We start from the raw sequence: 17,614 nt of genomic DNA, 5'->3' as shown, positions 1-17,614 counted from the left end.
ACTTGCTGTTATACCCATCAGGACCACTCTTGCCTAGATCTTCTCATAGCTGTCTCAGCTCAAATATCACCTCCTCAGAGAGGCCTTCACTGCCCACCCCCATCAGTACCCATCCCAATGCCCAAACACTCTAACTCCCATAGCTCTATTTTTTTTTTCAAATTACTTACCACTATCTGAAAAAATATCATTTGTTGCATGTATATAGTCTGCTTCCCTACCACCACACTACTCCATCACTACTAGAATGTAAGCTCCATGAGGGCAGAGACTGTCTTATTCACTCGCCCCCTAGGTTCCCAGCACCTGTATCTGTGCCTGGCACTTAGCAGGGGCTCAACAAATATCTGTTATCTAAACTGTTATTGCCTCTAGTCTCCCTCCCTCCAACCCACTGGTATCTTCACTGCCACCAGTGATCTTTCAAAAATACAAATGGGGCCAAACATAGTGGCTCACGCCTGTAATAGCAGCACCTTGGGAGGCTGAGGCAGGAGGATCGCTTGAACCCAGGTAGGTGAGGCTGCAGCGAGTCATGATCACACCACTGCACTCCATCCTGGGAAACAAGAGTGAAACCCTGTTTCAAAAAAAAAAAAAAAAATAGCAGTGTGTAGTGGTGCACAACTGTAATCCCTGCTACTTAAGAGGCTGAGGCAAGAGGATCACTTGAGCCCAGGAGTCTGAGGTTACAGTGAGCTATGATCACACTATTGCACTCAAGCCTGGGCGACAGAGCAAGACTCTGCCTCATTTAAAAAATAAAATAAAATGCAAATGAATCATGTCACTCTCCTACTTAAAATATTTCCATGGTTCCCCAATGGCTTTAAGATACAAAAGCAAATTATGTGGCAAGACCATTATAGCTTTTATCAGACCTTCCCACACTCTCCCAGTAGTAGACTGTGAGCTCTAAGTGGTAAGGACCAACTCCTGTTTATCTTTTTATCTCAGGTACTCAGCATAGTACCAGGCACATTGTTGGTGTTCCATGAATGTAGAATGAAATCAATCAATCAACAGGAGTACAACTAGCACAATGCACGATTCTAATGTGGTAAGTACCCAATTTAAAGGCAAGGAAGCAAGATTTTGCACAACATTTTTCCTTTCTTTTCTTTGGAAGCAACCTGGGTAGGGGCTATGCTTATAACTCTGAATCTAACTTTAGATTTTGTCACCCAGATTTTACCTGGCAGGCAGCCACTCACCACTTTCTAAAAGAATGGCAGGAGAAGGCAGGGAGATAAGTCATGCAAATCTATCGTGCTGTTTCCTGTGATCAGCTCTGATAAAAAGGTTAGGAAAGGAGACAAAACACAAAGGCTAAAATGCAACTTAGGGATTCTCCATGGATTCCAAGTGTCTACATTCTCCCTGTCATCTATTAGCAAAGAAAACCTAATGCTGGCTCTTTTGCTGTATAAAATAACCTAAGAGGTTCAGGGAATTTCTTCAGAACTGCCTCACCAACAGAATGGGAATTGTTACTTCTAGAAGAATTTCCATTAGCCCTTTAAAATCCTTCAACATTCATTAAGGCCAAAGAGTTTTCACCTAATTTAGCCTGATGGGTATGTGAACAGAGTCTTTCTAGGGAATACAGACTCCCAAATTGTTCAGCTGGGAAGTAAGGAGGGAATTTATTACTCAAAATCAAAGGGAAATGAAAAGAGGCCAACCCAGAATTCATTACTCTCCTTCTTGGGTGGGGTAATGGGTTCCAGAGTCATTCTGTTACCTTAACTATGACCTCTTTACTTAGCATCTAAAAGCTTCTGGTGTTGGATGCAGCCAGCTAGGTTCTCTTCTAATGTAATAAAATCTGCTTCAGCAAAGCTTATACAGAGCCATCTCCAGACTCCAGAAATAATAGACTATAAATTACTGGATCTCCCATTTGATAAAATGAAGTGTAAGTTAGCACAGTCCTGAATGACCACTCCACATGCTATTCTGAGTGGCTCAAAGTGAACTTTGACACAAGGACTGGAGCAAGCACAAAGCAGAGCTAGATCCAGGATTAATTCGCTTAAGCCCAGCTCCTCACTACTCACCTATGAGTCCAGTTCCAGAATCCAAGTAGAGAAGGGGGGAACAAAGCTCCTAGCTTTTTCCCTACTGTCTGCATCTCTTTCACATTTCTTATCTTCTTATGAAGAAGCTAAACAGGCTCAACTAAAATAACTAAATGATTAAGCCCTATACAGACAATCTCCAGAGATTCACAAAACTGCATTCAAGACAGTTACAGAGACAACTCTGAGGATGACTTGATGTACCAGCGATTTACCATATTTGGGGCCATACAAAATTCCTGTCAAGGATCTGCCTATATCAACATGGGAACCAAGAACCAACCATTCAAATGGGCCCTGCTGCCAAGCCTCTTTATAATGCCATCTCTTCATATTGTTCCATTTAACAAAACTGCAGCCCATCATCTAACCTTAAATCCGTGTGCCAATGATACACAGCCAGAGTATGCTACTCCCTAGAGCAGGAAATCAACATGATGACCCACCAAACACCATTCAGAAGATGCTGAGACTCATGAATCACAATAGGAAAGAAAAGATAGAGAAGTAGTCAGCCAAATACATGCTGTGCCAAAAGTGCACTACAACCCCCCACACCACTCTGCCTAATCCTAGCTGGGCTGACACCAACCTGATTAGACAGGCCAATAAGATCTCGAACTGAAACAGGAACTCCTGAACTGGGTTCTTTAGAACCCAGGAAGCAGCAGAGCAAATCATTAAAGACCAAATAAGATCTTGATGAGGTGAGGGAGGGTTTCGGATAAATGGAATGCTGGTAGAACACAGGGAGCAAAAGTTAACCTGAGCCCAGGTGGAACCTTGCTTACTAGAGTATTAAGCATGAGTTGGGACAACTATTCTAACCAGAGAAACTGGCTCCAGTGAGGGCAGTTTGGCAATCCAAGGTATGGCATGCATATGGCTGGCAAAATTCAGGGTGACTGAAGCAAAAGTTTCAGAACCATAAAGACTACAATGGAGGTAGAGCACAAAATTCTCAAGAGATGAATCTTTGTTAAGAATGAGGAAGAACTACATGGTGGTTTTCGATCTGTTGATGCCCAGCAAGAGTTCACACTGGCTATAAGCAGGGGTGCAGGCTGTAATCGTAGGAGAGGAGGTTCACAAAAATAATTCAGTCCTACAGCCCAAACTGTGTTCTCTACTAAAAGGAATCAAGGCCCCCTAGAGAAATGGCTGACTCCATGTATGGTGCAGGATATAGATCCTGGAACATCTTTTTTTTTGCCAGAAAGCAAGGAAACCATCGAAGTCCTACAGGATCACGTCAAAAGGCCATTGGAGTCAACCTGAAGAGATACTTATTAACCTAAGATGAGACAATATGAGCATCTAAAACAATTAATAGTGACTACAATGGGCTGAAACACATCAAATACAAACAATAATCTATGAGTTCATAACCATATTCAGAAAAAAAAACTATTGGTCACTACAGTGGAGGTTACTAGGTCACTAACTCATTATTCTGAAAAATGACTTAAAATGGGAGGTAGGGTGTAGAATTAGGTATTTATCCAGTTTCTCCTGTACAAACGTAAATGTTTAGGGAGATTGAAGTAGATGAAACAAATCTGGCAAAATGGAGATAACTGTTTAATCCAGGTGTTTGGTACATGGAGATTCATTATATTTCTTTTCTGTATATTTTATATCTGAACCTCCTCCAAAAAAAAAAAAAAAAAGCAAGACAGAATGTGAGCTAAGCAGCTTAGAGTTTAGGCAAGGCTTCTGCCTACAAGAGAGACTAGGATATGAGGTGCAATGTTAGTCCTGATGGGCCGAACCAACTGGAGGGATATACAGAGATGCCAAGTTGCAGAGGTATCATGTTGCCCAGCACTTGATCTAGAATCCTAGATTCTAGATCTGGTTGGTAGCAGGTTTACTAGGTGGTAGATCTGACGCTACCTATAGAACTTCCTTTGCAGTCATGATTAGCTCAGAAACTACAAAAGGGCTTGCTCTTGAAAATGGAGACCGTCTTTGTCCATTTCATGCTGCTATAACAGAAGGCCACAGACTGCATAATTTAAAAAAAAAGAAGAAAGAAAGAGAGAGAGAAGGAAGGAGAGAAGGAAGGAAGGAAGGAAGGAAGGAAGGAAGGAAGGAAGGAAGGAAGGAAGGAAGGAAGGAAAAAGAAAAGAAAAGAATTTCTTGCAGTTCTGGAGGCTAGGAAGTCCAAGGTCAAAGAACATGCCTCTGGTGAGGGTCTTCTTGCTGCATCATCCCATGGCAGAAGGGCAAGAGAGAGTGAAAGAGCAAGAGGGCAAGAGGGGCTGAACTCTCTTTCACAAGGGCTAGCAGAGAAGTATGCACAGGTTAAGGGAAAAAGTCACAACGAATCCTGTAGTGCAGTCTACTTTATCAAAAGCAGCTCAAAAAAGATCTCATTAACTCCCCCAACTCATCTCCACCCACATCTAAAGAGCCACACACAGCACCACCAAAGGCAGCAGAATGAGAACAGCGTTCTCCTCTATAGACCAGCTGTGAGTATCCAGACAGACACCCGACCTCGACAGCTCCACAGCAGCCCCAGAACAGCCCCTCCCTAACCACCACTCAAGTAACCAGCTGGGAAAGTATTCAGAAAACCCGCATCCTGACACACCACTGCCAAACAACTTAAACAGCAAAGAACAACCCATCTAAACAGCAATGCCGGCTGCCAGGAAAAGTTGTGTAGAGACAATGAGTAGAGGAAAAGCAGATCCCTTAGGGTCCACCAAGAGACCCAGTCTCTCAGCTTCAGCACTTCCAAATGCACAATCCATACACCTCTGGGGCCTGTGGATCTCCACGAGGCATATTGTCTCCTTCCATCTCCTCAAAGATAAATGAGCAGGCAAGCTGGCCAGAAAACCACTCAGGGTATTACTCTTCAAAGAATCTTTATAGGGTCAAAGAGGAATGGGTCTACAGGCTACACGTATTCCCCGAAGATTTTCAGGATGATGTCAGAATCCCTTTCCAGATGTGTTTAACACTTTGTGGTCACTTGTATTCTTGCCACTGAGCGCCAGTGCTTTGTTCATTTGAACTGATTCCAGCTCACACTGACTCCAGCTTCCTGGATCTGATTACATTTAGCCAAGACTGTCATCCATACTGTACCTTTTCAAAGAGTCCTAAAAACAGCTCTTCACCTACTCTTTCAAAACAAGTAATAATATCTGCCAAAGAACGGGGAAAAAAGATGCAGAAAAAGAACATAATTAGCATACTACCAAGAGACCAAAAAGTGAAGGGAGAGGAGAAACTAAAAAATTACATGTGGGCTCATACTTATTTCCAAAGCAGGGCTAATATCCTTTTGCTTGTGTCTAAGGCACCAATTTTAAACTGTTACTGGAAAAAAAAAAAAAAGAGAGAGAGAGAGAGAGAAAGAAAAAAGCAGGCCCAAATCTTAAAGTAAAACTTTCAGCATACAAAATAAGAATTGGTGAGAATTCCATTCCCTGGTTATTTACCCCATAGGCTGAAGAGCTGCCTCTGCCTCTAAGGATCAGGGCATTCTGTGTTTGATGGCAGAACCTAAGTCAGAATCCAGCACAATCCCTGACAAGTGAGAAGAACCTCAGGGTGAGTTGTCCTGACCTTGAGATTGCTTCTCTAACTCTTCAATTAAAAAAATATATAAGAGCTGGGCACAGTGGCTCATGTCTGTAATCCCAGCACTTTGGAAGGCTGAGGCGGGTGGATCACTTGAGGTCAGGAGTTGGAGAACAGCCTGACATGGCGAAACCCCGTTTCTACTGTAAATAAAAAAATTAGCCAGGCATGGTGGTGGGCGCCTGTAATCCCAGCTACTTAGGAGGCTGAGGCAGGAGAATCACTTGAACCCGGGAGGTGGAGGCTGCAGTGAGCCGAGATCACGCCACTGTACCCCAGCCTGGGTGACAGAGCAAGACTCTGTCTCAAAGAAAAAAAAAAAAAAGAATCAAGTGGGAGATCCCCTCCTGCCACCTCAGTTGTTTGAACTCAGCTACTCTAGGTCCACCTTGTCCAGACCAAGGGCTCCCATGAGTGACAGTGAGACAGATCTGATCACTTAGAGGGCTAAAGGTAATTTTACAAAACCTGAAGATGTATAAGGAGAATGCAGCTGCTGCTCAGAAACTCCACTAGCCCAACTTGAAAAGACATCATCTACAGAGTAATACCCAGTTCTCAATTCTAGGCCTCATAGTTTTGCTGAGTGTCTCAGAAAAATGCCCTAAACTTTTCTGGTCTTCTTTTCCCCACCTAATGCAAGAAAACTAAGCTAAAATAAATTTTGTCACCAAACCAAAATGAAGCTCTCCAGGTGGTATGACTACTATACTCAGGAGACGTGAACTTCCCTTAACCCAAAAATAGCTATCTGGAAGTCAGCATCCTCAGAGTACATTTCAGATGCAAACTAGAAATATGTCGGTGTAAACTATGAAAGTCCAGAGCCGTTGCTTGAGTAAAACTAGATGCAGCAAAACCATGGGCTTTATGCATGACTGGTATTGTAAGAGAGGCCGCAGGGAGTAGAATTAAATATGACACCTTCTTGACATATGATCAAAGCTCCTTCTAAACTCAATTTGGGGCACCATATATCACAAACCGGACAGCAAGAAATTAAGTAAAATGTAAGTCTTTTTTTATACCATCCCAATTACATCTTGGTCAGTTCACAAACATGTTCCAGCAAATGCTGGAGGAGTTTTTCTCTCTTTAGGAGTCCTCTCTCACTTTACCCTGTTTAACAAAAGACCTCACACACTTAGAAAGAGGATGGAGGCAGGCCAGCTTTGGGACATGCTGCACGGGGAGGACTGACTGTCCCAAAGAGTGAGCTCTACACCCCTCTGACAACTCCACAATAGACCAGCTACACACAAATGCCTGAAATAAGGAAGTCCATCAAGAAAATGAACAGTTGGCGAGATCAAGGCTTCTGGCCCAAAGGGCCTGCAGCTGGTCTGGCCATTCATCAAAAAATCTGAATTTAAATGGAGACACATTTGACTGTGACATGTAAGAAAAGAACTGGAGTGACAAAGGGTCTTGATTTTGGTTTCCTTTCCACCCTACACATCTGCCAATGGAAGAGTGAGAGTGCCTGTGGTGCTCCTGACACATCTGGGGTAGTTCCCATTCACAGTGCTCACCCTTTGGGATTTCCACACATTACAGGGTCATCGTCCATCTACGCTAACCTAGAATGTCCAGATAAAAGCTCCTGGTTAGAGACTGGAGAGAAAATTGTCAAATCTGAAAGCCCACAAACTGTCTCAGCCAGGGGGAACACATGTAGGAAAGACTACAGAATCAGATGTCAGAAGCCTAATTTCAGATTGGCCCCTACAGATTTATGACTGTGAGTAATTCACTTACTTTCTCTAGGCTCTGTTATTCTCACATCAATAATGAGAAAAGAGGACCAAACAGTCCCCCAGATCCCTTCCAATCGTAACATCCTCTGACTTTATGATTAAAGAGTGGTACTAATAAGGCTAAATCTGTGGCTTAACCCCAATAGGAGTCTTCCGGGATTATACTAAGAAAACTATTCCACACAGACAGAGCCACTCTGACCATGTCCCTCTCTACACCAGCCATCATACAGATATGTGCCAATGGTATGAGAAGTCCTTTTTACAGAAGACATTGACTGATTAAATAATAGGCTGATTTATTCATTCAACCAACAAATATTTACTAAGCACCTTCTAGGTATTTACAGATACAACAGAACAAAACAGACAAAATCCCTTCCCTTATGGAGCTTACATTTCAGTGAAGGAGGAGGGGAAGTCAGACATCAAATAGGAAATGTGAAGTGGGGTATATTTCATGCAGAGTAGCCTAGAGGTTCTTGATAAGGTTACTTTTTTTTTTTTCTTTTTTTTTTTTTTTAATTATACTTTAAGTTCTGGGATACATGTGCAGAATGTGCAGGTTTGTTACATAGGTACACATGTGCCACGGTGGTTTGCTGCACCCATCAACCCATAATCTACATTAGGTATTTCTCCTAATGCTATCCCTCCCCTTGCCTCCCAACCCCCGACGGGCCCCGGGTGTGTGATGTTTCCCTCCCTGTGCCCATATGTTCTCATTGTTCAACTCCCACTTATGAGTGAGAACATGCGGTGTTCGGTTTTCTGTTCCTGTGTTAGTTTGCTGAGAATAATGGTTTCCAGCTTCATCTATGTCCCTGCAAAGGACAAGAACTCATTCTTTTTTATGGCTGCATAGTATTCCATAGTGTTTACGTGCCATATTTTCTTTATCCAGTCTATCACTGATGGGCATTTGGGTTGGTTCCAAGTCTTTGCTATTGTGAATAGTGCTGCAATAAACATACGTATGCATGTGTCTTTATAGTAGAATGATTTTTAATCCTTTGGGAAAGGCCTTTGATAAGGTGACTTTTGAGCAACAATCCAAAGCAGTGAGCGAGTGAGCCATGCAGACACTATGGGAAGAATGTTCCAGGCAGAGGGAACAGCAAAGCCCTGAGACAGGACAGGGTCAAGCATGCCTGGCATGTTAAAGGAAACACCATGAGCCCAGTGTTTATTAAGAGGAGAAAGAGCAGGAAAGTAGTAGGAAACTCAGTGAGACAGATAGTAGGAGCCAGATCATATAAAAAAATGGAAAGTCATGAGAGGATTTGAACAGAGGAGTAAACATGATCTGAATTCCATTGCAAAAGGATTGTTCTAGCTGTTATATTGAGAGTAAACTGAAGGAGGCAAGAGTGGAAACAAGGAAACCAGTTGGGAAACTACTGAGATAATCCAGGTGAGAGATAATGGCAGATGGGCCCAGGGCAACAGCAGTGAAGGGTAAAGAGGGACAGAGTCTGGGATATATTCTGAAGTTGAATCAATAGGACACTGGAGGACAGGATGATCTTGGAAAATCTTGGGACTACTGCAGAACCTAATGAAGCTAAACGGCACTAAATTCCAACATCCACTGTGAAATCCTAAGACTAGGGATTTGTTCATCTCTGTCACCTAGCATCCAACCCAGTACTTCGCACATAATGAGGATACAAAAAATCTTGAATGAATAAATGTGGAACTGAATATATTACAAAGCCAAAAGATGTGCAGTTTGATAGGTCATTGGGAGACCAAAAAGCATCTGGTAGTAGACATATTTCACCAACAATGAATACCCCTCCCCTGAGTGAATCTTATTTATTTTTATTAAAAGTTCCTCTTTATAACTTATTTCACAGTAGTAAGCAATGACGCTGACAACTTCACATAATACAGCTAAGAATCTGAACAACTTGGCCATTTCCCTGAGAGGCCAGATACAGTCACCAAACCTTACACCGCCTCAGCAACTCCCATCTAAAATACAGGGACAAATATTACACAAACAGTAAGCTCATGTTCTTACAGATACTAAATCATGAGGGTAACTAAAAAGGTATGCTTATGAATAATAATATTATAATAAACAAGGAATAAAATAAGCCAAATCTATACTATTCCTATAGGAGAAGCCAATGGGCTACCCTTGAATGTGCTCCACTTCCTCTGTGAAGCTGAGAACAAAAATGTCTAGTTTTTTTTTTTCCCAATAGCACTGCTCTGAGAAAGGTGACAATTCCCAACTGCAGAAGCTCCTCGGTCAAGGTGACTCTTGAGAGTCCCAAAGTTCTTAACCCACAGAGACTGACAATGTACAATATATAGAAGCAGAAAACTGAGCATAGGAAAAAGGGTACATTATAAACTACATTCTGGCAGCAGTTTCCTCGGTTAAGTCGTTGATCATCTTGAAGGGCTAAATTAAAACCCAACATTAATCAGGCAGTAGGTGTAAAAAACATCTTATTTACCAAAATAGAAAAAGGAGGAAGAAAAATAAGACATGTAAAGTGTTCGAGATCAAATTACATTGTAAGGGAAGCTGCAATATTTGGGAGACCAAGACCTAGACAGATTCATCAGCTGAGTTGGAAATCATTTGATGTGACCTTGGACTAATTATTTAACTTCTGTGCCTCTGTCTCCCATCCGTGCCTGAGTCTCCCTTCAATGTGAAGGAGAACAAATGATTTCAGCCCCCTCCTACCTTAACAGGGATGTTATGAGGCTGAGATCATGTCTCTGGTAGCTCCAGGGGTTCCCTGCAGAAAGGCACTCCACAAACAGAGGACACTGTCTTTAGTAGGATAATTAAGGATCAGGCTGCTCTTAGAAACACCCCCACAGTATGGAGGTTCCCTCTCCCTGGCATCATTTGGCTTCAGAGTTGGGCAACAAAATATGCCTAAATAACATGACAAACTCAGGGTTTGGGGCCAGCATCTTGACAAATACTGTCAGGAGCCCTAGATGTGAACCCATTCTCACATATATAACTATATTCAAGTGTTTAATAAACATTTAGTAATGCTTTTAAGTCACCAGTATCTTCACAGAAATGACCATACTATTGCCCATCTATTAGAAGAGATGGTGTTCAAGGTATGAAGTAGCAGAAGGTTTGTGATCATGAACCCCTGGGCAAGTTAAGATCCTCAATTTCCACCTCTATAGGTGGAAGTATAGGCCTAACAATACTAAGGATTAAAAGTGAAATGCTGCTGGCGCAGCCCTGGGCTCACAAAAGCAGCAAAACAAGCACTAAAGCCCTCCTCCCTCCCACAGTTCTGCTCAATAAATAACAAGTGCTGTTAATTCTTTAATTGTGGATCCGAGGAAAATGAAACAGGGTTCATCCATAAACATCTTATCTGCCTTGATTCGCCTGTAACTCCTTGACTGGAGCAGAGTAAACAAGCTGAACTTTAATTAGGATCATAACATAGAAAAGATCCTAGGTAAGCCAGGCTCATAAACTCCAGACAATTGGGAGGAGACTGGTTTTTAATGGACTGCTCCATACCTGGCTTAGTCAGTGACAGAAGCAGACCCAGTCCTTTGTCCCAGCTTCCCAAAGAAATCCATTAGCCAGGCCCACATAGCTTCAGTTCGGATGTGGGGTCAGAGGCTTCTATTCCGGTGATTGTGGTCTAAGAATAGAGCTCCCAAACACAAGGCAAATGGATTCACAAGAATTGTGTTCATCTACTATCCACGTTACCATCTGAGGACTATTTAAAGCACAAGGCCAGAAAGCCCCTCTCTGAATGGGAGGACCAACAAGGGGAAACAGGCAGGGCATGTTTTTAATATAGTTCTGCTACAACTTGCAAATATAGTGCAACTTGTAGAGCCCCAGTCTGGATGCCAGGATCTTGAGATACACATCCATCCCCAACAGCTCAGATATCTCACTTGGCTACCTGTCAACCATTGAGCAAGGAATGTCAAGTCCATTTGACAAATGGGCAAGTGGGAAGCATGGAAGGACAGATTTACACAGTGCTAAGTCCACTGCTAATAACAGAAACAGCTAAAGCTGATTGTGTGCTTCTACATGCCAGGCCCTTACTAGACATGTCACCTTCACTCACTCTAACTTCACAACCCCCCTATAAGATAGCTAGTTATTTTGTGCACATTTAGCAACAAGAACACTGAGGTTCTGGGAGATAAAGCAATTTACTCTCATGATAAAACTTACATGTGGCACAGCTAGGATTTGAACCCAGTTCTTTCTAACACTAGCACTTATTTGGGGTTTTGTTTGTACCATGCTGCTTCTCTTGGTTTCTTTCTGCTAACTGCTAACTTAAAAATGCAAGGAACCTATAATCCAAAACCATACTCTAAGCATTAAATCTCATAACTTGTAACTTATGTCATCGATTTGGTGAGCAAAGAGAATTAAGTAGTCCAGGGCCAAAAGCAGAGTCTTCAGGAACAGACACCAGATCACAACTCCAATTAGGGGGACTAAACAGATAAATTCCACATCAAAGGAACCTTTACTAGGAAAAAATCACGTGACCTTCAGCCTCTGATACGCCTTCATCTCATCATTTCTCCTGTCCTGACACCCCTACACTTCAACTAGCTTCAAATATTCTGTATCCACACCAAAGACTGATTCAGCACTTTGCAATCACAAACCCAAAGGCAAGTTCCCTGCGACTGCATCAGTATGAAGATTTTATTTTGCAAAGCTACTTCCCTGACCAGCCTCCCTGCTGCAGACCTCTTCAAATTTCCCAGATTAAGAACACATTCGAAGTGACAACTCCAGGCCTTACCACGTTCAACAAACTGGTCACAATGTGTCAGATGAAGGGCAAGATCAATTCTCTGGGTGTCTTGCATCTATATCTCTGACAGAAAGTTACCATCATCAAAATCTTTAGCATCACTCAAATCATCAACAATAGTTAAAAGAAAAATAACACACACACACACACACACAAATTAGTAGCAAAGATAAGCCAGTACAAGTAAGCGTGACACAGTCCAAACCAAGCTGGGCACATTCTCACAATCCCTTGGAAATGACTTTACCTGAAGGCTATGTGACTCATTTAACTCGGCACTAAGATGGAAAGGTCTAGGGCTCTACAGAAGTCCCTGGTAGGGAAGTGACTGAGGCCTGTGCTGGAGAAGGACATGCTGTGTCGCTGGGTTCTGGGCCTGGGTGGTCGGTGGGTGGGATGGAGGCAACCTTGGAGCAGCACTTGGAAGACACAATGAAGAATCCCTCCATTGTTGGAGTCCTGTACAAGATTCACAAGGACTTAATCTGGGTTGCCGTGGGACCCTGTCAGACGAGCATGCTGGAGTGGTATCTGTTCTAGCCCAGCAAGCAGCTAAGCTAACCTCTGACCCCACTGATATTCCTGTGGTGTGTCTAGAATCAGATAATGGAAACATTATTATCCAGAAACATGATGGCATCACAGTGGCAGTGCACAAAATGGCCTCTTGACGCCTCATATCTGTTCTTCAGCAGCCTATCACAGGAACTCGATCCTACCTATGTTAATTACCTTATAGAACTACTAAAGTTCCAGAAGTTAGGCCATTCATTTAATGTGCATTGGGCACTTTTCTATTTATTTAAGAGTCAGTTGCTTTCTAATGTTCTATGGACCAACTATCAAGATATGAGTAAGAAAGGATCATGTTTTGAAGCAGCAGGTCCAAGTCACTTTGTATATAGAATTTTGCTATATTCAATAAATCTGTCTGGAGGAAAAAAAAAAAAAAAAAGAAGTCCCTGGTAGGAAAACTTCATGCTTTTCCAAGCCAGGTCTCCAGGGCCTGGCTCTGACATGGTTACCACTTCCACAGAGAAGTTGACAACAACTGGTCACATTCTTTTTTCCACCCTATTCCTCCCCATCAGGTGAAGACAGCTAACTGCTATGTATCTTATCTAAGGAGGCTAACTTGCAGCAATAATGTGGCATGACAAATGAGAAGTATAGGGATCTGGAATAGTCAAAGTACACAGTTAACATGAAAAAGAACAGGCTGTTCACCAAGTTAACAGTTTTCAAGTCCACAGCCAGTATTTTCCCCATATTCATTTCTCATAAATCTATATCAAATCAGGAGAGATGGTAGAAATGAGGCTCTAAGTTTCCATGCACCAATCTTAAGGGAAAAAAAAATGTCTTTTCTTCTAAGAGGGGCGCCCTAGCTATAACCTCTTTTGAGGTGGTTGAATGCGCTTGGTGTTCTGAGTAAAAAAGAAAAAAAAAAAAATTTTTTTTCCCTATTTAGAGAAATGGAGAAATTAAATGGTTTATATACCGACCCGATTTCTTTCATAGAGTTCGCTTGGAGGTAATACCACAATTTCAGGCCCTCTTTGAAGAAATACCATCTCATGTTGAGTTCTAATTAAAGATATGCTGTTTTGCCAGGCGCGGTGGCTCACACCTGTAATCCCAGCACTTTGGGAGGTCGAGGCGGGTGGATCACCTGAGGTCAGGAGTTTGAGACCAGCCTGGCCAACCTGGTGAAACCCTGTCTCTACTAAAAATACAGAAATTAGCTGGGCATGGTGCAGTTGCCTGTAATCCCAGCTACTCGGGAGGCTGAGGCAGGAAAATCACTTGAACCTGGGAGGCAGAGGTTGCAGTGAGCTGAGATTGCACTATTGCACTCCAGCCTGGGTGACGGAGCATGACTCCATCTTAAAAAAAAAAAAAAGTTTTAAAACATTAACCTGTAAGTTGTCCATATTAAATAATAAGCATTTAGGGTAGGGGCTGGATGTATAATACTAAGTCAAGGAAGTTCAAAATACAGATCATTCAGTAACAGTGGTAGTGACAAAAGAGATCCTGGCTAATGCTACCACCATCCTAATCCTGTGGGAAAATGCCACCTGGAAACATTTCTATCAACCACACCATCAGATAGGGAAGCTGAGTAATTGGTCCAATTGCCAGACATTGACATATTCAAATCAATTAATCACTAGTCACCAAGTGACTAAAAAATGGACGACACTCCACTGTGTGCTACAGTATACATCAGGCATTTCTAGTCCTAGTCCTGCTCTTTAACTTTCAAGGGCAAATCAGGTTCAACCTTAATGTGAAAAAATAAACAATAAATCAGAGAGCATTTATTATAAATTGCCAAAGAAGGTTTAGTCCAGTCAGCCAAGTTACCCCACTATTTCTCAAATGCTAAACCCACTCAGAATGAGAGGAGCTGCTCCATCAACCAAATAGATCCAGATTGTCTCTACAGAAGAAGCAGCACAGCTGAGAAGCCCACTGATCAAGACTACATCTGCCCTTTCTCTCTAGATTCCTTAGAAAAGAGAGCCACCCCCTCCTCCATCTCAGTCTGAGATGCACCAAGGATGAAACTTTCTACAAAAGAGGAAGGTCTGAAGGACACTAGCAACTGTCATGAGTTTCCCTATGACTCAAAGCCTCTTGGCTCTAGCATAGGGCAGCCGTAGTCCACATTCAGAAGCATCTTGTTTCCTGTTCTCTAGGTTAGAGCCCCAGCTAAGAATAGCACCCCATTCATGCTGCTGTGTACACATCCTTTTCACTTGCTATTTTCTCTCACACACACATGAAGCCTGGGTCTTGTACATTCTCCAAGGTAAATGCAAATATTTATAAATGGGCACAGAGCAGCAGTTTTATTCCCTGTCCAGTCTACAAAAAGGCACTACCTAGAAGAATTCCACGCCAGAGCTGAGTGACACTGGAATAACTGGGCCACAGGCTCCCTCTCTGAAGTTCCAAATAGAGACTCACACTCAGAAATAGTAACCTAGTGGAAATACATATAGGATGCCCAGTACCTGTGCAGAACTTCACCTCTGTGCATGACCTAAACTTAAAGAAAACCAGAAGTTTGTAAAATTGATCTCTTTTTATTATATGAAATCATGTGAAATTATCAACAAAATGGTAATGTCATATGATTTAACCTAATAGAATCCTAAAAAGCAAATCAAGCATTTAGTTAACAAACAAGAAGGCAAAATCCATTGTTTCACAGGTGGCTTCACTATGGAACACCTTGTAAGACAGGCCTAGCATTATTAAGAAACATCTATTCGCTTGTGGTTCCATGTCTATATCCATATTTGTTCCTGGCCCTCAAGAGACATGGTACAGGCAAGTGAACAGGCAAATACCACACAGTATGGAAACTACTACTCTACAGAGAAGTGCAAAATAAGAACCCTATATATAACTCAATTATAACATTTCTCAATGACACTGAATTTTGCCTGGTTGTTTGTATGTGAGCCTCACTAGTGAGATGATGCACGCTCAGAGGCAGGAACCCTATTTATTTGTCTTTAAATCCCCAGCATACAGCACAGTTCTTGCACACAGTCAATGCTAAATGATGTTTTCCCAAAGACTCAATGACTTAGAGGCCAAGTAGCCTCTGTAAAAATGAGGTGAGTAGTGACATTTCCATTAATAACTTTCAGGTTTTTATGTTTTAGACCAGACTACTAATTACAGCACTGGAAAGAGAATAACAGACTCCTGATTACAGAACTACAAAGAAAAGCAGCCAGGGGGTGGCGGTGGGGAGACTATACTTTATAATCAAAATAAATCTGAAAATACAGACTAAAGTCTGCCTCTAACTGGGAGTATGACAGCATCTTTTTGTCTCTCAATTTAATCTCTTTTTATTTCAACTGATTTTCCTTACAAGTACAACAGAACCGTCAACTGCAAAAGGTGTAAAGGCGTTCTGCGAACAAAAGCAAAGGGGACAAACCCAACCACCACAGCTCAGGTGTGAAGGGTACCATGTGTCTTTTGGAAAAGAGTGTCCACCGGGGGATGGGGGGAGATGGGCACTATGCCCTCTAGGAACTAGGATGCCCTTTATGAGTTCAAAAAAAGCCAAAAAAATAAAATAAAATTCATATAGATACCAAGATAGGTAATTAAATGTTGAATTAAAGGGTCAACACGAGAGCAGAGATTAGGCTGACTGCCAGGTGGTCAGAGTTGAAAGAGATAAAACACACATACACACAAACACACACGCAAACTCCTCCCAGAGTTAAAAAATAATAATAATAAAAAAGTCATTTGGGTCACCTTTTAAACCCATAGAGCAATCATTTCTAAAAGAAACAGCAGGTACAAAATTAACCTCAAGAAAAACTGTCATCTTTCAAAGCTGAATATTCTGATGCAGGTTTAAGAAGTCTTGCCCTCCCATCAAATAACCAAAGCTTTGGGAAAGGGCAGCACAGAGCTCTCCCTAATATGAAATTTTTTATCTATACATTAACTTCTAAAGAGACACTGACCCAAGCACCATACTGTTTAGAAGTAGAAGTCTTTATCCTAATGAATTGATCTCATCAATTTAGCTGCACATTTGATCCCAAGACCCTTTGTGGACCTGATAACCCTGGGGAGGCCCTTAAGTGAAGCTGTCCCTAGGGTGGCCCACTTCATCACAGTGACCAGCAGACAGGAAAGGGCCATTGGGGAGATTCTTATTTTATTATGTAAGTCAGAGGAAGTCACGTTTAGCTCCTCTGCTCTATTGCAGCATCCTTATTTCTACCGGGTACAACAAGCAGATGTAGAAAAGGAAGTCTGTCTGCATAAATGAAAACAAAAGGGCTAGCCACTCCCATCTGATGGTAGGTGGTCCTCCACAAGTACCTAACTACAAACACCCACAGTTTAGTTTCTCTCTCTTCTTCTCTCTCAAACCCATTTCTTTTGTTTTTTAGGAGTTTTGTTGTTGTTGTTGTTGTTGTTAGCTTGTTTTTGAGACAGGGTCTTGCTCTCTTACCCAGGCCAGAGTATAGAGGCATGATCACAGCTCACCGTAGCCTCCAACTCCCGGGCTTAGGTGATCCTCCTGCCTCAGCCTCCCAAGTAGCTGGGACCACAGGTGGGCACCACCAAGTCCAGCTAATTTTTAAATTATTTGTAGAGATGGGGTCTCCTTATGTTGCCCAGGCTGGTCTCAAACTCCTGGGCTCAAGCAATCCACCCACCTCAGCCTCCCAAAGTGGTGGGATTATAGGTGTGAGCCACAGCGCCAACCCAAACTCATTTCAATTTACTTCCAAGGAATGGAAGAAGTGCAAAGGTCAGGTTCAGCAGCCCTATGGGAAAAGCATAGGCTTTAGAGGCAGACTTTGGGATCCTG

At 42.3% G+C, this 17,614-nt stretch overlaps 1 protein-coding gene and 1 pseudogene across 14 annotated transcripts in view; one reads left to right on the top strand and one right to left on the bottom strand.

Moving 5' to 3' along the window:
* SRGAP2 (SLIT-ROBO Rho GTPase activating protein 2) overlaps nt 1–17,614 on the bottom strand; it is a 249,014-nt gene that overhangs the window by 193,824 nt on the left and 37,576 nt on the right. The window lies entirely within an intron of this gene.
* On the top strand, nt 12,630–13,049 carry LOC135969750 (ragulator complex protein LAMTOR5 pseudogene; annotated as a pseudogene).

Source organism: Macaca fascicularis, chromosome 1 (assembly GCF_037993035.2).
Source record: "Macaca fascicularis isolate 582-1 chromosome 1, T2T-MFA8v1.1".
NCBI lineage: Eukaryota > Metazoa > Chordata > Mammalia > Primates > Cercopithecidae > Macaca > Macaca fascicularis.
The sequence above is the reverse complement of the archived record's forward strand: the minus strand, read 5'-3'. Positions and strand labels throughout refer to the sequence as shown.